The sequence below is a fragment of the Hyperoodon ampullatus genome, assembly GCF_949752795.1.
Source record: "Hyperoodon ampullatus genome assembly, chromosome: 6".
NCBI lineage: Eukaryota > Metazoa > Chordata > Mammalia > Artiodactyla > Ziphiidae > Hyperoodon > Hyperoodon ampullatus.
Window position 1 is genome coordinate 107,232,645 of NC_136919.1, and position 12,734 is coordinate 107,245,378.

A 12,734-nucleotide genomic window follows, 5' to 3' on the forward strand; every position below is an offset into this window, starting at 1 on the left:
TATGGACATCCTGGTCCTTAAAGGTTGTGAGACCACACAGCCACCAGGGCTCTCTGTCTCTGTGGAACTGAGTCTTTGTCCTTTTTACTCTCCCTCCCACGGGCTCCTCATTTTCTGGGCAGGGTAGTTTGGCCTGTTTATTGCCTAAAGGTGCATTATCCATCACCCCTTCCCCAGCAGTGCCCTCTTTTTCTCTGGGTGCATCTAGGGGCTTCCCTGAATAGAGGCAGGTCCTCCCTGAGGGTCTTGGGTGGCTGCTGGTAACACGAGAAGCTGTTCCCCTGGACCAAATGCTATGGGAGGGCATCCCAGGGCTCCCACCCAGTCCAGAGAGGCCGGTGGCTGCCTGGAGGAAAGGCCAGAGCTCAGGGCAGAGGAAACAGCCTTGCAGAGGCCAGGTTCTGAGGACAGGGTTTGTTCATGGAGCCCTTTGTGTGGAAGCTCTCAACCCTTACTGCATACAGCAGTCTCCTGGGAGGTTTTTAAAATCCACATGCCTGAGCCCACCCAAGCTGCTTAGACAAGGGTCTCTGGTGGTAGGATGCGAGTTATTGTCCTGGTCCAGCCACAAATAACAGTCATTGATTTAGTGAATGAACATGTGCTGGGATTTCAATCAATGAGTATTTTTAAAAAACCTAACTGCAGACAAAAAGGTACCGATACTGAGAATGGGAAGGGGTACAGGATACGGGTACCAGTGTAGTGAGAGAATTCCTGTGTTTTCCACCAGCAAAGGAGCCAGGCTCCCTAGAAAAGTGCTTCACAATTTTTCAGCACATGAGATGAACAGCTTAGCCTTCTCTAGCTAATTAAGTAAACGTCGAATTTGAGACCAGAATTGCAGACAAACGTTCTGGGTTTAACTCCAGGCACTATTGGCTGGCTTGGGAACGAGAGACAGACCAGCTGTCTGGACGCACTTGTGCTTACGTTTGTGGCTGTGACACAAGTAGTAGCACTTGAACATTCATAGTATAGCTTATGAATTATGCAGAATATATTTGCATTCTCATTTTGGTAGCAGCACTGAAAATAGAAAGCAAAAAGTTAGAGAGAGTGAGAAGAAAAGGCAGCAAGGAGCAAAGTCAAATGATATTCTTAGAACTTTATATTTGAGATGGAAAGTTGAAGTCACGAAACCAGACAGATCTCTCTTTCTTTCCCTAATTAATTATAGGTTGTGAAGTCAGGGTGTGGGCTGGTGTATTCCTTTTTTAAAAAAAACGCATTTGACAGCTCTAGGCATCCTGGATTTCATCAGTGTCTCCAGGTGCGTTGTAATTCATGTGAAATGTACACCTGATTGCATAACTGCATGATATTACCTGTGTTTCTTCATCAAGCTCACTTACATCATCTCAGGCGGAGGAGGAGAAATCCCACAGCACTGTTTTACCCTGAAGGCAAATTTGTCACTCCTTTCCTTTTTTAAAGGAATAACTTTATATCTAAAATACTTTAAAAATACAAAAAAGAAAAGTGAAAAACATCCCACTACTTAAAATGTTCGATAATCTGCCCTGCCTTTCATATTTTGGGCTTGGAAGCAGAACAAAGGGATTCTGGTCTGGGTTTTGGAACCAGGTCACCTGGGTTCAGATTTGCCACCTTTGAGCCATGGGACCTTAGGTAGGTCATGTGGCTATTCCCTTGCCTCAGTTTCCTGATCTGTAAAGTGGAGGTAACAGTTGTAACCCCCTTGTAGGATTGTTTAGAGGATTAAATGCATGAATATGTGTAAAGTGTTCAGAACAGTGCCTGGCACAGGGTGGAATTCAGCTAACTATGATCATCATCATGATTATTCCTGACTGCACCCTATGATTAAAAAAGCAGACACATGCACACACATGTGTGACAAACACACGTGCACAATTACACACACACATGCACACTCACACATACATACATGGACACACACATACATACCTGTGGACACACACACACACACACACACACTTTTTCCCACAAATAATAGCATCATAATCTCTGTGCCGGCCTGCAGCTTGCTCTGTTTTTCACCTCACAATAATCATGAACATTTTTCCCAGTCGGCAACATCTGCTTTCCTCTGGGGCTGCCACTCCTCTCCTGGTGGACATGCGGTTGTTCGGAGGTTTTGTTGCCACACACATACTGCTGCGAGGCTTGGCCTGGGTTGGGGATATACAATTTTTTTTATTTTTATTTTTTTGAGGTACGCAGGCCTCTCACTGTTGTGGCCTCTCCCGTTGTGGAGCACAGGCTCTGGACACGCAGGCCCAGCGGCCATGGCTCACGGGCCCAGCCGCTCTGTGGCATGTGGGATCTTCCCGGACCGGGGCACGAACCTGTGTCCTCTGCATCGGCAGGTGGACTCTCAACCACTGAGCCACCAGGGAAGCCCGGGGATATACAATTTTAACTGCTGCTCACCAAGCTTTGTGTCAGTTTGCATTCCCACTGACAGCGGGGGGCTCTGGGCCTCTCTCTCCACCTCCCGATGGGAGTGGACACGGCCGTGCACTCTGCGAGCCCAGTCATTGAGAAATGCACTGTCCTTGTTTGAATTTGCATTTCTGTGATTATTATTTGTGTGATGGCCTCTCATTTGTCTTGTGCAATGTGCAAACACCATTCTGAACAATGTCAATAGATTCTTTGGCCTTCACAGTTTGTTTTATAGCTCATCCCTTTTTCTACAAAGAAACAAAAAGAAACACGTACAGACAATCCACAACTTACTCAAGCCTGTTATTTGCCAAATTAGCACATTTTGGTAAAGAAGAGTTCTAAATTTGGAACCTTAACATTGTTTCCAATTGTACTATTTTTGAAGTGCTCATCTTACAAACCAAATCATTATGCATTAAGTCATTCATTCAAAAACTGATTACTGAGCCCCTAACTGTGTGAAGGTCATGATGTATTGGGGCTTTTAGATTACATCAGTAAACAACTTTTTAAAAAACCCTGCTGTGTGGAATTTATGGTAGATCCTAGACCAAGTGGGAACTGAGATCAGGGCCCCAAGGCAGGAGGTGGCTGCTCTAGGCTGCAGCCCATGATGCCTTGGGTTGGGGTCCCCAACTTGCTTCATGCCCCCGACCTCCACCCCTGGGCTGTGAGGGAGGGCAGGTGGGCTGGTGGGCAGATGGGCCTCCCCTCCGGATGCCCTGGAGGCCATAAGACATGATGGGCCAATGGCTCCTCAAGGCACCAGAGCCCTTCTCTATCCGGGTGAGAGAACGAAGCCCAGCCCCTGGGTGCCGGCCCGCCTCTCCTGCCTTTCTCTTAGAGAAGCTCCAAGGAGGAAGTGTGTGATCTCCACCTACTCGTCAGGCGTGCTGCTTTGAATCTGTACACACAAAGCCAGCGTCTTGGGACTTGCTGAGTCTGGCGAGGGCAAGCCAGGCTGCAGGGGCACCTGGAGGCCTGCAGGGACCAGCCCTGGGTCTGGGCCGGGCCCCTGGCCCGTCTCCTGCACATATCTGTGAGGGCTTGCTCTGTGCCCTCAGATCCCAGTTGAAATACCCCAGGAAGGGACTTCAGTGGCTTGTCCTTGGCCGAGGCCTTTCCCTCTGACCAGAGCAGCCATGGCCAAACGGGTGGCAATTGTCACCAAGCCAGCCGGTGGGTCGCTGGTGGGTCCGTGCTTCCAGGTGGCAGCTGTCGCTGAACCGTGTGGTTGAGGTTTAATCCTCCACATCTTTAGGGCCTCCCCCTGAACAGGGAACCAGGTCACAGGGGTCTGCAAAGCCCAGTACTGCAGTGGTCACTGTGGCCTGTGGGGAGCCATGGGGCTGCTGACATGTGGGTAACAGAAGGCCTCACCCTCCTCTCACGGAGCCTGTGCTGGAAGGGGGTTCACACATGCGCTCCACACAGGTGCCAGGAGGTCCTGGGGGAAATGCCCAGCTTGTAGGAGCCGGCAGGCCTTCTGAGGATGGGGATGGGCAGTGTATAGTTTCCGGGGCCACTGTTACTGATAGTTACTAATTTGGTGCTTAAAACACCACAGTTTTATCGTCTTACTGCTCTAGAGGCCAGAAGTCTGATATCAGTTTCACTGGGCTGAAGCCAAGGTATCTGTAAGGCTGGTTCCTTCCGGTGGCTCTGGGGAAGAATGATTTCCTTGTTTTTTTCAGCTTCTAGAAGCTGCCTGTGTTCCTTGGCTCTTGGCTTCTTCCTCCATTTTCAAAACACATCACTCCAGTCTCTGGTCCCATCATCACACCATCTTCTTTTCTGCCATCAGTATCCCCCAGGTAAGAACTCCTGTGATTACACTGGGCCCACCCCAACATCCCTAACACATCAGCAAAGTCCCTTTTGCCATATGAGGTGACATTCACAGGTCCCAGGCTTAGGACATGGATATCTTTGGGGGCTATTCAGCTGACCATAGGCGGGAACCCCTTGGAAGGACATGTACTGATTCTCTGGGCAGGGACGGTGGGAGGGGGCTTCCAGGCCAAGAGGGCAGCACACACCACCCACGGCCCACTCCTTGCTGAAAGTCAAGCTGACCCACTGCTGACCTGGCCAGATCGGCACCTGTTAGTTCTGCACTGTTGGCCACTCTGCAGAGGGTGTGGGTCCTTATGGGGAACTATATACCAGCCAGGGTAGCCGGAGTGAGGGACGCAGGGCTGGCTGCAGCGCAGAGCGGTGGGACGTGTAGACCTTGACTGTGCCCACCTGATCGTGCAGAGTGGGCAAGCATGGCGGCGGGGCCGTGGGGAGTCCAGGGCCAGAGAGACTGGAGGAGGAACGCCTAACAGGCGACAGTGAACTTGGGGGCGGCAGTATGACTGGAAGAGGGACCAAATGGGATAAACATTGGGAGGGTAAAACTCACCAGCCTGACCCTGGATCCTTGGGAATCTGGCCCACGTGGTCCTCGGCAAGCCATCGGGGCACAACCCATGAAGCCCACCCGCTAGTTTGAGGCTTCTTACTCCACCCCGCATCCTGTGACCACCGGTAGTGATGGATTTCCCCTTCTAAGCTCCTTGAGGACCACGTCTAAACAAACCCATGTCTCTGTCACTCCCGCAGTGCCCCCTCCTGACCTGCACCTGCACTGCTGAAGTCTTACCAGGTGCGTGGTGAGCGGGCCAGCTGCTGGGGGTCACGGAGAGGGACAGTCACCCCTGTGCAGGGGAATGCATAGTTGGTCTCAGATGGCATAGTGGTGAGGGGTCCAAGACCCCCCAGAGACTGCAAGTGACAGCCCATCCTCCACGTGGCAGCTCACTTTGTCTGCAGAACTTTACACAAATAATGTTGATTTTGAGCAGCTCTGGTCCAATCCCTGATTGCTGTTAGACAACGGTAAGCCTTGGGCCACGCCCAGTAGCTCCCAGTTTGTCACAAACAAGGTCGCCTATGGACTGACCTGACCTCTGGCCTTCTGCCAAGGGAAGCAGGAGGAACTTGCTGCCTCTGCCGAAACGGCCCCATGGTGTGGCCGTGCACCACCCTGAGAACCCTGACAGGCCCAAGACGCCCAGCGGGGTGAGGGAGGGGTAACCGGCAAATCCCAAGTGTCAGGTGGGGCATGAGGCAGGTGTGCGTCCCCAGGGACACAGGCCAGTGTTAGCTGGCCGCCTCTACGCCTCTGCCCACTTCACACCCTGAAGAGCTCAGCTTTCCCTTCCTCTGGGCGTGTTTAGCCCAGGGCTGATGGGAATAGGGCCCAGAGCCATGCAGCCAGGGCCTTCCTGAGGAGCATGTGTGTAGTGTCCAGAGTCTCTGGCCAGGGCCCAGCAGCTACCCACACCTCTGCTGGCTGCTGCATTGCCTCTCTGAGCCCCAGACCTCTGCTCAGCACCCTTTCTTATGCAGCTGGACCCGCTCATGGCCTGAACTCTGTTCCCCCGTTTCCCAAATTCACCCAGCTCAGAAATTTCCCCTGCCAAACCACAGAAACAATACTTGGCTTGTTTCCTGGCAAACACACCTTCTGCAGGCAAACTTGACGAGCCCGAAGATGGGTTTTTCATGAAATCAAGTATTACACTGAAGTTCACTGGGGTTTTTCATTGTCCTTGAAAATGTGAAGGCAAGTGGGGCCGGCATGTTTCAGAGCAGTGTAAGCAGGTTGCAGACTGTTAACTTTGTAACATAAAACCTCTGGGACATGGAAAATTAAATGAATCACCAGTGGGGATAGGATTCTAGGACACGGGGCTCATACACATTCACCATGGAGGTTGCAAAAGAAGAAAGGGCCACGTTATTTCCAGTTTGCTTCTGGAAGTGAAGCTTGGGACTGACTCAGAAAAACAGGAGTTTCAAGCACTCTTGTAAGATTTGAGGCCAGCCAAGCCTCTGTGCTCTCAGCATCCCACTGAGGACACTGCTGCCAGCCCAGCAAACGCTCAGGAACGGTTAGCAGGGCTTCTGCTCCGAAACAAACAATTCCCCAGCCCTGGAATTGTGGGAGTGCCCCTGTTCCTCATCTTGGGCCAGAGTCCTTCTCCCACTTTGTCATCACTCCAGGAATGATCTCACACTCAGGTCAAGCTGCCAGGCACGTCCCAGACCTGGCACTTCTGGGCACAGAGACTGAGACGCCAGCCCCACTTTTCTCTCAGGAAACACAGGGGAAGGTGAAGGGTGTGAACAGATCAGCAGAGAGACAATCTTGCATTCATTCGTGTCTAGTTTATTTTTAAATTTATTTATTTATCTTGGCTGCACCGTGTGGCCCCCTGGATCTTAGCTCCCTGATCAGGGATTGAACCCATGCCCTCAGCAGTGAATGCACGGCAGTCCTAACCACTGGACTACCAGGGAATTCCCCATTCATGCCTATTTGAAACATCAGCTGGGAAGTACGGCACTTGGAGTGTCAGCAGAACTACCTTCATCGGTAGCTAATTACCTGCAACTCCCTCCAGAACTGATGGCGCTAAAATCACACTTCCTGGCTGCTCTTCTAGGACAGTGCATCACACGCCATCTTGGGTGAAGGACCGTATCTTTTTGGTTGTTCCCCAATCTCTCTTGGACTAGTACTTTTGTAAGAGGCAATGAGAATGAATTACTAAAACATGGGCACACATTGGATGATGCCGCAGTGTCAAATTGCTGTAAAGGTTCTAAACCCTCACTCTCTGCTTTCAGGGATCTAGTCATCGAGCAGGATGGGCAGTTTGCAAATGGACCTCGGGCCACAGACCACACTGGGGTGGCGCTGGCAGCCCCACACCCCAGATTCTCTGTGCGTGTTCGTGAACAAGCTTTCTATTGTTCTTATTAACCACTGGTGCTGTCAAGCTGCCAGCCACAAAGTCTTTTGTCAGACCCTAGACCCTGAATTTTCAATCGGGAAATGTGGTTATACCATTGATTTCCTATAGCTGTTGTGTGTCTCCCTCTCTCGGGACTCTTAATGAAATTATTCTGTGGAGGGACGCTTGGCCATGTTGACTCCTGGGTATCTTGTGGTCCCTGAGGATATTCAGTTGGTCAGTCACTTGTTGAACTGAGTTCTATCCTCTAGGTAGCACGCTGGCTCTTAATAACTAGTTAAAGAAGTTCTCATTCTCATGATCACAGATCTTCTGAGCAGGAAGGTCACTTAGCTACATAGTGGAAACCACAAGAACATCTGTCAAAATAGAAACTACAATGCTTTCTTCAAAGAATTCACGTTTACACGTTTATAAAGTTCTCCAGCACACGCCAGTAACAAGGAGCATAAGCCCATTTTCCTCCTGGATTTTTCTATATCATTCTTCTACAAATCCCTTCTCAACACACATAGTTTTTCCAGGGTTCTAGTTACTATACTGGGGTTTCTGCTAAACCAGTAATTTGCTTTTCTGTGTTTCTTTGACCAGAGTTCATTTTTCTTTTCTTTTAAAACAATGTTTTATTACCAAATAGGGCAAGCTCTTGAAAGACATCATGGAATGTAGTTTAATATATGATGGGAGTTGAAGTTGGTTCTCATTGGCTTGAATTAGTCATTTCTATTGCAGTGGAGCTGATTCGACTTTGAGATCTCATGAGAGTGTTAGCTTATTAACTTTAGTGCTTTAAAAAGTGGTCTTTTTGCGGGGGTAATATTTTGTTATGTTTTGGTGCTGATGTCATGCTTGTCTCAGAAAACATGTCAGGATGTGTTCCCTCCCCCTCTATTTCCTGAAAGAGTTTGTGCACAATTGATGTTGTTAATTCTTTGAATATTTGACGGGCTTCACTTATGAAACTGTGGGTCTGGAGTTTCCTTGGTGGGAAGGTTTATGATGAAACTCAATTTCATGAGTAAATATAGGGCTATTCCCATTTTCTCCTTTATCTTGTGTAGATTTTGGTAAGTTGTACTTTTCAAGGAATTTGCCCATTTCATTCAGTTGCCAAAGTGATTAGCACAGAGTTGTTCACAAAATTGACTTCTTATCTTTTGAATATCTATTATAATATCTAAAGTGATAACCAGTCTTTCATTCTTGATATTAATGATTCGTGTCCTGTTATGATTTTTTAATTGGTCTAGTTAAGGGTTTATCTATTTTGTTGTTTTTAAAATACCAGGATTTAGCTTTACAATTTCTTGGCATTGTTTGTTTTCTATTTTGTTGATTTCTGCTCTTTATTACTTCTTTCCTTCCACTTACTTTGGGTTTACTTTGCTCTGCTTTTATTAGCCTCTTGAGGTGGACATTTCCTCTTCTCTAAGGTAAGTATTTAAAGCTGTAAATTTTCCTCTAACCACTGCTTGAACTGTATGCCAGACATTTTGATATGTTGTATTTTCACTCTCACTCAGTTTGAAACATTTTCTAAATTATTTCTGATTTCTTTTTCTGAAACATGCATGATTAAGGAGTGGGTAGTTTACTTTATAAATATTGGGGTTTTCCTTGTTTATCTTATAGTTATTGATTTCTAATTTAATTTCTTTGCAGTCAGAGAAACTGTGCCATAAATTTTCAGGTCTTTTAAATTTTTTGAGATTTGCGTTATGTGTAATTTTCTATGTCACTTGAAAAGACTATCTAATGATATAGAAATAGAAATTAAGTTAAGGCAAATGATGATGTTCAGTTCCTCTCTGTATCTACTGATATTTTTTTCTAATTGATTAATAAATTGCTGAGAAAGGAATGGTAAAATCTCTTACTATGATTGTTTCTTTCTCCAGCAAACTAAGCAGAGAAAGGGACTTCTTTCATCTGATAAAAGGAATCTCTGAAAAGCCTAGAGTTAACCTAGAGTGAATACTGTCTATACTGTCAAAATACTGAATAATTTCTAAGATCAGGAACAAGATAAGGAAGTACGTTCTCTCTCATCACTTGTGGTCAATGTTGCACTGAGAACCTAGCTATGGCAGTAAAACAAGAAGATGTGAAAGACATAAATTGGTGGGGAAGAAATAAAGCTCTCTATTTGAACATGGCATGACTGTTTACATAGAAAGTCTCAAGGAATCTACAAAACCACTCACATTAGTTGCAGGATACAGGTTAATATAAAAAATTAATTGCCTATGTATATATTAGCAGCGAGCAACTGGAAATTATATTTGTTTAAAAATTCCATTTATAATACCAAATAGAATACTTAAAATGCATTTAACAAAAGATGCACAGGTCCTGTTCACAGAAAGCTACAGAACATTGCTGAGAGGGACTTTTAAAAAGACCTGAATTCATGGAGAGATGTACCATGTTCATGGATTGGAAGTCTCAGTAGTGCCAAGACATCAGTTCTTCTCAAGTTGATCTATAGCTTCAATGTGATTCCAATCAACATTGCAACAGGGTTTTGTGTAGAAATTGAGAAGTTAATTCTAAAATTTGCTTGAAAATACAGAGGACCTAGAGGGGTCAAAGCAATTTTTTAAAAGTTGGAAGATAGGTAGTACCTGAGTTTCAACTTCCTACAAAGCTGCTATAAGCAAGTGGTGCAGTGTTGCAGCCAGGATGGACTGGTCCATAAACTGGACATAACAGGGACCCACACACAGAGGGTCAGTTGATTTTTAACAAAGATGCCCACTCAATTAAATAGGGAAAAGACAGTTTTTTTAACAACTGGATATCTTTGGGGGAAGAACCCCACATCTACCCTTGTTCCATACATGAAATGAACTTGAAATGATCATAGACATAAAACTCCTGGGAGAAAATCTTTGAGACCTTGCGTAAGCAAATAATTTTACATAGAACACAAAAAAATCATAAACCATTAAAAAAATCATAAACAGGATTTATCAAAATTTAAAACTTTTGGTCTTTGAAAGACACCAGTAAGAAAACGAAGATGCTAGTCCCAGAATAGGAGAAAATATTATCAAGGCCTATATCTGATACATGACTTGTAAACATATTTTACAAATAGAATATAAACCTCAATACCAAAAGGGAAAACAATACAATTATAAGTAGGAAAAGGATTTGAGCAGACACTTCTTCAAAGATGACATATAAAAGGCTGATAAACACACGAAAAGATGTTCAACATCAAGTGTCTGGGAAATGCAAACAAAACTACAGTGAGATACCACTACACTCCCACTAAGATGGCTAAAACTAAGACAGTCTTAGTAGGAATGTAAAGTGGTGCCAACATTGCTAACAGTTTCTTAATATACCTGTCAGATGACCCAGTTTTTCCACTTCTAGATATTTGCCCAATGTAAATGAAAACATATGTCCTCACAAAGACCTGTATGTGAATGTTCCTAGCAGCTTCATTCACAATAGCCTATCCACAGCTGAACGGATCATCACTCTGTATTACAGACCCACCTCAGAGATACCGTGGGTTTGATTCCAGATTGATAAAGCACTTATCACCATAAAGGGAGTCATGTGAATTTTTTGGTTTCCCAGTGCATATAAAAGCTATGTTTACACTATACTGAAGTCTATTAAGCATGCAATAGAATTATGTCTCAAAAAACAATGTACATACCTTAATTAAAAAATATAAAACAAAAAAGTTATAATAGTAACATCAAAGGTCACTGATCACAGTTACCATAACAAATACAGTAATAATGAAAAAGTTTGAAATATTATGAGAATTATCAAAATGTGATGCAGAGACACACGAAGAGAGCAAATACTTTTGGGTAAATGGTGCAGATCGATTTGCTGGATGCAGGGTTGCCACAAATCTTCAATTTGTAAGAAACACGTCTGAGAAGTGCAATCAAGTGAAGAGTTGTACAACAAGGTACACGTGTATATGCATCTAATGGGAAACTACTCAGCAATAGAAAGGAAGAGTCATGTACCAAAATGTTCATTGCAGCTCTATTTACAATTGCCAGGACATGGAAGCAACCTAATTGTCCATCAACAGATGAATGGATAAAGAAGATGTGGCACATATGTACAATGGAATATTACTCAGCCATAAAAAGGAACGAAACTAAGTTATTTGTAGTGAGGTGGATGGACCTAGAGACTGTCATACAGAGTGAAGTAAGTCAGAAAGAGGAAAACAAATACCGTATGCTAACACATATATATGGAATCTAAAACAAAAAAAAAAGAAAATGGTCAGAAAAACCTAGGGGCAAGACGGGAATAAAGATGCAGACCTACTAGAGAATGGACTTGAGGATATGAGGAGGGGGAAGGGTAAGCTGGGAAAAAGTGAGAGAGAGGCATGGACATATATACACTACCAAACGTAAAATAGATAGCTAGTGGGAAGCAGCCGCATAGCACAGGGAGATCAGCTCAGTGCTTTGTGACCACCTAGAGGGGTGGGATAGGGAGGGTAGGAGGGAGGGAGACGCAAGAGGGAAGAGATATGGGGACATATGCATATGTATAACTGATTCACTTTGTTATAAAGCAGAAACTGTCACACCATTGTAAAGCAATTATACTCTAATAAAGATGTTAAAAAAAAAAAAGAAAGGAATGAACTATTGATGCAACATGGGTGAATCTCAAACTCATTACTGCTGAGTGGGAAAAGCCAGATCGTACATACTTTATGATTCCTTTGATATACAGATTTTAATCTGCAAATTAATCTGTAGTGACACAACTCAGATCAGTGGTGGCCTGAAGCCAAGTGTGAAGGGAGGGGCTTCAGAGAAGCCTGAGGACTCTCTGGGGATGCTGAGAATGTCCTGTAGCCGAAGGCAGCTGTGGTTCTGAGACGGTATGTGTCAAAATTCCTCAGACTGTAAGCTTGAAATGGGTGCAGTTTATTGGATATAAATCATACCCTCAATCAAGTTTTGAAACAGCAGCCCCGCCTCAGGTTGGGGGGTGACCGAGTACTGGAACGTAGAACAAGAACCCTGGAAAAGCTGGGTGGTGGCGGCATGGTTATGTATACACGGATCCACAGGGGTGGAACCTGAGACCAGTGTATTTCACTCACTTTAATATGTAAATTTCATACCTTGATTAAAAAAAGAAAAAGTCCTTGTTAACTGTCAGAAGTGAACTACACTGAGTAGTGTTTTAGGTCAAGGATAATTCCTACAAGTTTTCAACAGAGATTTATTTTTTTCTGTAAAGAAAACATATTTTCTTTTGAATTAGGTTTCCTCCTTTGGATTTGCTCAGAATGGTACAAACCAATTAATCAGGAAAGGATATGAAAGCTGCATCTCTTTAAGTGTTCGGTTGGCATCTCCCAGTGCATTCTAAGGATCATGCAAATTGACCTTGGGCTTTTGGTTTGCATTGCTAAAGTAAGAGGACCTACCTTTTGTTGGCTTCTCTTTGTTGAGTGGGAAATTAGTCTGTGGGTCTTTT